Source organism: Drosophila ficusphila, unplaced genomic scaffold, assembly GCF_018152265.1.
Source record: "Drosophila ficusphila isolate 14025-0441.05 unplaced genomic scaffold, ASM1815226v1 contig_197, whole genome shotgun sequence".
NCBI classification, from domain to species: domain Eukaryota; kingdom Metazoa; phylum Arthropoda; class Insecta; order Diptera; family Drosophilidae; genus Drosophila; species Drosophila ficusphila.
The window spans coordinates 1,576,819-1,584,973 of record NW_025064091.1 but is presented as its reverse complement, the minus strand read 5'-3'; the positions used below and the strand labels follow the sequence as shown (position 1 = coordinate 1,584,973).

The 8,155-nt window shown below is 44.3% G+C and overlaps 1 long non-coding RNA gene across 1 annotated transcript; it reads right to left on the bottom strand.

The window, feature by feature from the left end:
• Window positions 1-7,526: 7,526 nt before the first annotated feature.
• Window positions 7,527-7,932, bottom strand: LOC122319722. Its single transcript, XR_006245294.1, has 3 exons — window positions 7,746-7,932; window positions 7,638-7,680; window positions 7,527-7,567 (listed from the first exon to the last, which is right to left on the bottom strand). It is a non-coding gene; the product is annotated as an uncharacterized LOC122319722 (long non-coding RNA).
• Window positions 7,933-8,155: the final 223 nt, after the last annotated feature.

The following is an 8,155-nucleotide window of genomic DNA, read 5'->3' as shown; positions in this document are numbered from 1 at the left end:
GCGCGTCGAGGAAATAAAAGAACTTGGGGTTGCACTTTGAAAATATCACCTTTATTGGCACAGGTCAGTTTTTACACTTGTAGATTAGAACTAAACTTAAAATTACGGGGTGGAAATTTCAAGAGCGGCTTGGAGAGCGGAGTGGAGACCCTTTACAGTGCGAGAGAGCGAGATGCAAGCGATCAAGAAGAGCGGCTCTCACGACTGTTGCGGCTCCAGGGCCGGTTGAAATGGATCTGGAAAGCGCCGCTTTGGCGTGAGGCAATTCGAACCATTGTTCGTTGCAAAATAAGTTATATGTGTAGAACTTGACAGGTTTAATGAGATTAAAATTTGACATTAGGGAGCTAGGTTTATCAAACAAGAACTATCGATTAATTTGACGATAGTCAATGGTTAATTGTTATTTTCTTTTTATAGTCTGTAAGGGACTTTATTTGAAAATAACTATAGTGGGCTATTATTGACAGATACAGATGATTCCACAATTTTAATTTACTTTGTACCTGGGCGTTTAGTTTTCACCCTCTTTTTCTTTTGGTTTGTTTAGGTTAACCACAGCAATATTTCATCATCTTTTCCGAAATATTGCGACTTTGTCAATAACAGTTCTACAATATATGTAGTTGATGATGTAATGTGAATGAATAATTATTGTTGTGTTTAATTATAAGTATAAAATTACTATCATTTATGAGGTAGAATACAATGTTTATTTATTGCGCTACCGTACACAAATATGACAATTTTTATGTTGTTATTTATAATATTATATCGTTATTTATATATTACATTAAATTTAATCTCTCAGAAAAATCAACTTCTATCCATAATTTCGACGACTTTTACACCATCGTTATTATCAGAATCATCATCGCAAATTTTTACAACCGATTTCGTTCTTTTTTTCCTTCTCTGAAAAATGGAGATTATTTATTATTATCTTATTTCATTTATTTTTATTCGAAATTATTTTTTTGGTAATCCTACACCGCAAATGGGCTTATTGTGGTGTCATGAAATTGTAGGTTAATGCTATAAAGTATAAACATATTACAAATATTACATCTATTATGTGTCAATACAGACTAGATCGAAACCTAATCTTAATATTAAAATTATATTTATTACTATTATTATTATTCGTTTTTTTACGTTTTATAGTTCTCAGCTTATAGCTAGTTTTCTTGACGGCGTTACGGGCTAAAACCAAGTAAGAGTTTTTCATCTAGTAATTTATAAAGTAGGTACTTACTCATTTTCTTTCACTACTTCATCATCACTTTTTTCATTAATAGATTCACTTTGTTCGATTTCAATAATTTAAACAATTCACATTTACGAATACACAACAGTCCCGCCTAAACAGAGCAGCACACTCAGGCACGGTCATGGTACAACTATACCAGGTAGTCTCGTCGGCTGCAGAATTGTTCGGGTTTAATCCCCTATCGACCCGAACGCTCGGGTTTTCGTAGGAAAACACTCTTTCTCTCGCTCTAATTGTAGTGTCGATAGGGGAGTGACGAGCCGACGAGACTACCTTGTATAATTGTACCATGACTCAGGCGCGGTAGAAAGAGTGGGAGATACTAGTTCCTTTCCCTTTCCCACGATCTTACGCTTTTTCGATCAGCATAACGGGACTCTGACGCGAGTTTGAAAGTTTTTACCCATAAAAAAAAGTGCTCAGCGCCGCTAAAGAAGTTTTCACTTCAAAAATTTTCGTAAGAAAATTTACTGGATTAATTGATATCGGCTCGAAAGAGCCAATGGATAAAAAGAATAAAAATTGTAATAACCAGGAAAGCAATAACCAATTCATAAGTTATCCTGAACTCTAAGGAGTTTGGAGTAGTAAAAGAAGTTTTTACAGCTAGCACTTTCGCGCAGCTTTCTGTAACAGTGGTTATATTTTTTTTTTTTAACTAATGGCAACTTGAGCATTTGCATAAATGCAGCTCTTGTTGCGTTGCTTCGCATCATTACGAAGTTGGTCATCCCACCTGCACGGGCACGATGTCTGCCTCTGCAGCCGTGGACGTGGCGGCGGCGTCCTCGGCGGCGACACGAGCGGCAGCGGTGGCTGCGACGGTGGCGTCGGCCTCCTCGGCGGCGTGGGCGTCCTTGGCGGCGGCGCCGGCGTCCTCTTCCTCGGCGCTGGTGGTGGTGGCGGTGTCTGCGCCCTCGGCGGTGGTGGTGGTGGCGTTGGCGTCCTCGGCGGCGGTGGTGGTGGTGGCGTTGGCGTCCTCGGTGGTGGCGTTGGCGTCCTCGGCGGTGGCGTGGGTGGCAACGGCGGCTGCGAGGGCGCTGCCAGCGGAGGTGCCGGTGTCCACAGCGCGGCCTCCTCGTCCTCCGCTTGCTGCAGTTTTCTTCGCCACTCCCTCACGGCAGCCATCCATTCCGCCTGCCGCTCCACCATCCTGCCGATCGTTGCTCGTCGGCGGGCCTCGATATCCTCCTCGTTCTCCGGCCTCTCCGACGAGGCCGCCGACCCGAACGGGATATATCCCTCGTCGTCTACCACCCGCCTCACCTGACGGTAACCCCACCGGGTCTGGTTGGCCCACCGGGTGCCCTCCTCATCCGAGGAGACCACAGGGGTCACCGTCTCACCACCTCCGTCGCTCTCCTCTTCCGTCGACGACAACTCCACCGTCTCCATTTCGCCGGTGGGGCCGCCGTCGACCTCCTCGTCGGAGGACATCTCCCTCTCCGACACGTCGCGCCAGGCCGGCGACGGGGACCGCGACACTAACGGCGACGCCAGTAGCTGGAGTGCCGACGACGAGCGCCGACGCCTCCACTTCGCCCCTGGCTGTTGCCGCCGGCCGCGGCCTTCCGCGCCGAACTTGCGCTTGCGCAGCTGCTGCTGCGGCTGCTGCCGTTGTTGCTGCTGCGGCTGCTGTTGTTGCTGCTGCGGCTGCTGTTGTTGCCGCTGCGGCTGCTGCTGCTGCTGCCGTTGTTGCTGCAGTAGCTGGCGGTGGTTTAGGCGTCCGGTCATCTTGGCGAAAAAATTGGAAAGACCGAACCTCTATCCGTCGCCTTCGACGACACCTCGGTTTTCGTCCTCTCCCACCTTTCTTCGTTCGGGGTCCCGTTACCGGTGAAAGCTTTTCTCTTGAGCTGGTGTTGGTGGCCCGGTAACGGTGATCGCCCCTTATGTACCCTCCACTGACCCGCTTCTCGCGCTCCTGGCGCTCTCGCTCCATGTACGTGTGTGTGGGAGGCACTGCATCGATACTCCGTATCGTCCTCTCCCTTTCTTATGAAACACCCGTACAGTGTGCCCCCGCAATGACGGCCGTTACTCATTGTTTCCCCTCAGATGTGCCTGGTTTTAACTCACTAATGTGAGACCTTTTTTCCTTGCCACTCAGGCAGTGCCGCAAGTTACATATTACTGGGGAAACAAAATCAACGATCGTAAATGGCCTGTCATATTTGGGGGCCAATTTCGCCGCGAAGCCTTCCACTGCTTTTGACAGGTGGTGCTCCTTGGCCCAGACCTTATCGCCAATCCTTGGGGTCCATGGTCTCTTGCGCAGGTTGTAATGGCGCGCCTGATCCTGCGCCGCCTTTTCCATATTACGCCTTACTAACTCAAAAATTTCTGACAATTTTTGTGCGTTCTCACTTGGTGTTTGCGTGGCTTTGCCGGTCATGATCGTGTGTTCATCATATAGCGCCTTCGGGAGTCGGGGTTCTCGACCTTGGGTGACGAATGCTGGCGAGTACCCAGTGGACTCCGCCACACTGGTATTAACGGCCAGCTGTAATTCTGGCCATTTTTCGTCCCACGTCCTTTGGTCGGCCCCTGCAAACTGGGCGATCATCGTCTTCACAGTCCTATTTGCCCTCTCTTTCGAATTTTCCTGGGGCGTATACGGCGCAGTAAACTGGTGTCGCACCCCCAACTCTTCGAGGAATTTTTTGAAGGACCTACTGGTAAACTGCATCCCGTTATCCGTGATCAGGATTTTCAGGACACCATACCTCGAGACGATTCTCTCCCCTTATCGCCTTTTGCAGCGATTCTGTGGTCGCCTTCCGCATCGGCACCAACTCGGTCCACTTCGAGAATCGGTCCACCAGCACGAGCAGCATTGCATTGCCGTGTTTCTACCGCGGCAGTGGCCCGACGAAATCGGCACATACTGTCGCCCACGGCTCCTCGGGAATCTGCGTCAACATCTTGCCTGCCGCCTGCAGCTGGTTCGGCTTGTACTTCATGCAGCTCTCACAGCTACGTACGTAGACTCTGATGTCCCTATGCAGGCCCGGCCAGTGGTACCTCGCAGCCACTCTTGCGATTGTTTTCCTGCTGCCCAAGTGACCGGCTGTTGGCGCGTCGTGGTTTTCCCCTCTGTCTCGATTCTCTGGGTACGCACAGCTTCCACGCGACCACGTCCTCGTTCCCCGCTCTGTGGGGTATGTGGCGATACATTTGATCGCCTTCCAGCCTGTAATCCGGATATTTCTGCGGGTTCTGCGCCACCTTGCTTCTCATTTCCGCTATCCAGTCGCGTTCCGCAGTCTTCGGGCCTGGCTTTGCTGCTTTCATTCGGCGGCATTCCGCCGGCAATGGCTGTCTCGACAGGGCGTCCGCCACGACATTAAGTTGGCCTTTCCGGTAGGATATTTAAAAGTCATACTGCTGGAGTTCCAGCGCCCATCTCGCAATCCTTCCTGACGGGCTCTCGATACTGTTGAGCCACTTCAGTGCCATATGATCCGTGATGACTTTGAAATGATATCCCTCTGTTTCTTTTTTTTTCTCTCCAACGTCGGCGCAAGGGACGGTCTGCCCCTCACGCATTGATGTCCTGGGCCTCTGGGCTCAGGCAGTGCCGGTGCTGGTCCTCACACAGGCTGGTAATTTTTTATTTAACTTTCCGATGTCCGTTTTTAATATATTCGCATAGTTTTTTTTGTATTTTCACTTATATGTTTTTTCTTTTAATCGCACTTTGTTCACATATTTCGATCCGAAAATTACAGATTTAGTCACGGTCGCCATGTAATAACATTGCCGGAGTCACCAAATAAATGTAAAATTAGTTGGTTAATTTAGTTTATTTAGTTCATTTATTGTGTTTGAATATTATAACCGAAGTTGGAGCAGGACAGGTCTTATTGGAAGAACATCCGATATAGTTCTGCTCTTGGGCATTTGTCCAAAGTATAGACATGCCCTCGGCTGCGCAGCTGCGCTGTCGGAGACGCCGGCAGCGGAGCAGCCGTCGCTTATAATAATACATAAGCATATACACTGCTCGCCACTTGAATAGGACACCCTGTATGCTTCCTTTACATCGACTCATAACTCGAAAACGAAATAATAAAATAACGGAATTTTTGCATATTATCTGTGTCCACACTTTATTCGCTCTTTCTGGTATATTCCAAGATTTGGAATAGAACCGTTATAAAGTTGTGTGCACTTTTTGTGAGCATTCGTAAAAGTACAATGAAATTTTTGCGCCACTTGAATAGAACATCCATTTTATTTTGTCGGTATCGTTCGCACAAACACGCCAAATTCAAGTTACTTGGGCTTTTTCATTTAATTCAAGAGTAAATTAAATTAAAAAGTAAAAATGGGGCGTGGCACTTCATTATCTGAAGCGGAGAAAGGCAAAATCCAAGCCTACAAGGATTCTGGCTTATCTATTGCCAAAATAGCTAAAAAAATCGACAGGAGCCGTCACGTGGTAACCAATTTTTTAAATAATGAGGATAATTATGGCAAAAACATGAAGGGCCGCACTCACAGTGTACTTACTAGCGCGGACAAGCGACTTATAATCAGAGAAGCTTCCAATTCGCACGACTCTTTGGCAAAGATAAGACAAAAATGTGACGTCAAAGCAAGTTTGACAACCATGCGTCGAGTCATCAATAATGTTCCACATCTGAAGAGACTAAAAATCAAGAAGAAGCCACCTCTTAACCCGGTTCGGAAGCTGCAACGCCTTGATTTCGCTCGCGCTCATGTGACCTGGACTTCGGAGTGGCATCGTGTCGTCTTTTCAGACGAAAAAAAGTTTAATTTGGAGGGTCCAGATGGCTACAGCTACTATTTTCATGATCTTCGAAAAGAACCACACCATCTTGATAAGTTGCACAGCAGTGCTGGAGGTATTATGGTGTGGGGGCCATTTCTTATTATGGCACCTGTCAGCTTAAATTTGTTAAAACTACCATGAATGCATTAAGCTATAATGCAATATTGAAAGAGGCCTTTCCCCACTTCCAAACACTTTTCGCAAATTTAAAATGGATTTATCAACACGATAATGCCCCAATACATACGGCTCGGATAGTTAATTCGTATATAACAAGCCAAAACGTGGAGGTATTAAAGTGGCCACCATATTCGCCGGACTTAAACATCATTGAGAATGTGTGGGGATGGCTAACACGTGAAGTATATGGATCCGGCCAGCAATATTCGAGCGTTCCCGAGCTTATGGCAGCTATCAAATTAGCATGGGACTCGATTACGTTGAGTTATTTGGAAAAATTATACGCATCCCTTCCAAACCGAATGTGTGAAGTTTTGGAAAACAAAGGTGGCTCAACACATTATTAAAAAAATTTTTTTTGTTACAAAATACCTTAAACTAGAATATATTAAGTAATTTTAATGTTTGAATAAAGTTTGAAAATTCTAAACATTTTTTTTGGGAATGTGTCCTAATCAAGTGGTGCAAAATGAAGACTGCACAATTGGTTACTAATTGTTTAACAATTTTTTTTTATACTTACAACTTTTTAAAAATATTGTAATTTTTGCAACACTACTAGATTTAAATTAACTTAACTAAAACAATAAAATTATGTTCCTAGATGGCTTGGCTTGGCAGCAATTAAAGTTATAAAATCTAGTTTAGAGGTGTCCTATTCAAGTGGCGAGCAGTGTATATATAGACTGCGTATTTAGCAAGCGCGCAGTGTAGAGCGTGAGAGAGTATTATGCTTACATATGATCAGCTCAGTCGCGCATGCTAGGCATGCCGACTTGGCACTTCGGTTGCGCATGTCAAACCTGCAGACCCGTGGCATACTTGTGTGAGTTGGATAAGCTCCCTGCAGTTCCAAAATGGCTTTTTCCTATATGAAATCCGCGAGGAAGCACCGAGGAACCGGGGTACGAAGGTATGCCCGCACCGAGGAATTGCGCGAGGAATTTTGTATGGGATTCAAGTTTTCTTCATAGGTGCAGCTCTCGATGAACTTTTTGGCGGTTTCATCGAACGATTCCTCGGTGCCTTATACGAATTTTGTATGGAAAAAATTCGTATAAGGCATAGAGGAATTCGGAGCGGAAGTGGAAGCGGGGTTTTCCTCGAGGATCGCCCTTAGGGAAATCATATATGCCAATGTTCAAAATTTCATCCCCAAATTCATATGAAAAACAATATATATATATATTTTTTATTTATTTTATAAAATACCTTATTTTGTAACATAAGAGATAAGCACATTAAAAATATGAAATTCGAAAGTTTTTGTTTATCATTTATGTAGAGTATTTGCAGGACATCGGCTGTTTTGCGTCCATCTATGGTACAAAAAATATTTTCGTTATTACATATTATATATTACTTTTTTTTAATTTAGCGCAAACTTACCTTTCAAACGAATTTATCGGACAAACATGTGTATGGCTTAATCCTAAAAAGATTTAAATAAGTTTGTAGTAAAAAACATAATATTTTTGTAATATTAACGACACTTACATGATTTTTAAACATTTCCGCTTCCCGTTGCACAAATGAAGAAATTTGACAACATATTGTCAACGCACTACGCAAAAGAATGACACAGTTAAATTTTATTTTTCACCCTTTTAGTATACCCTTCTTTTTGGGTGTAACCGACCATAAATGACACGCGAGTTATATTATATGTATCCACATACATTTGTAATCAATGTTATGGTTACCTCGGTTCCATAATTTAAATAATAATATGTATACATATATATATATATTATATGTTATATTATATTTATATTTGAAGAACTTTAGCATCAGAAGAGTATACATAAGTCGAGCGCCCCTCAGCCGTATTTTCCATCGAAAACTAATTTTTTGTTTCTAACGGAGAATGACAACAGTGCAATTAGAAAAACGAAAGAATAGAAGAC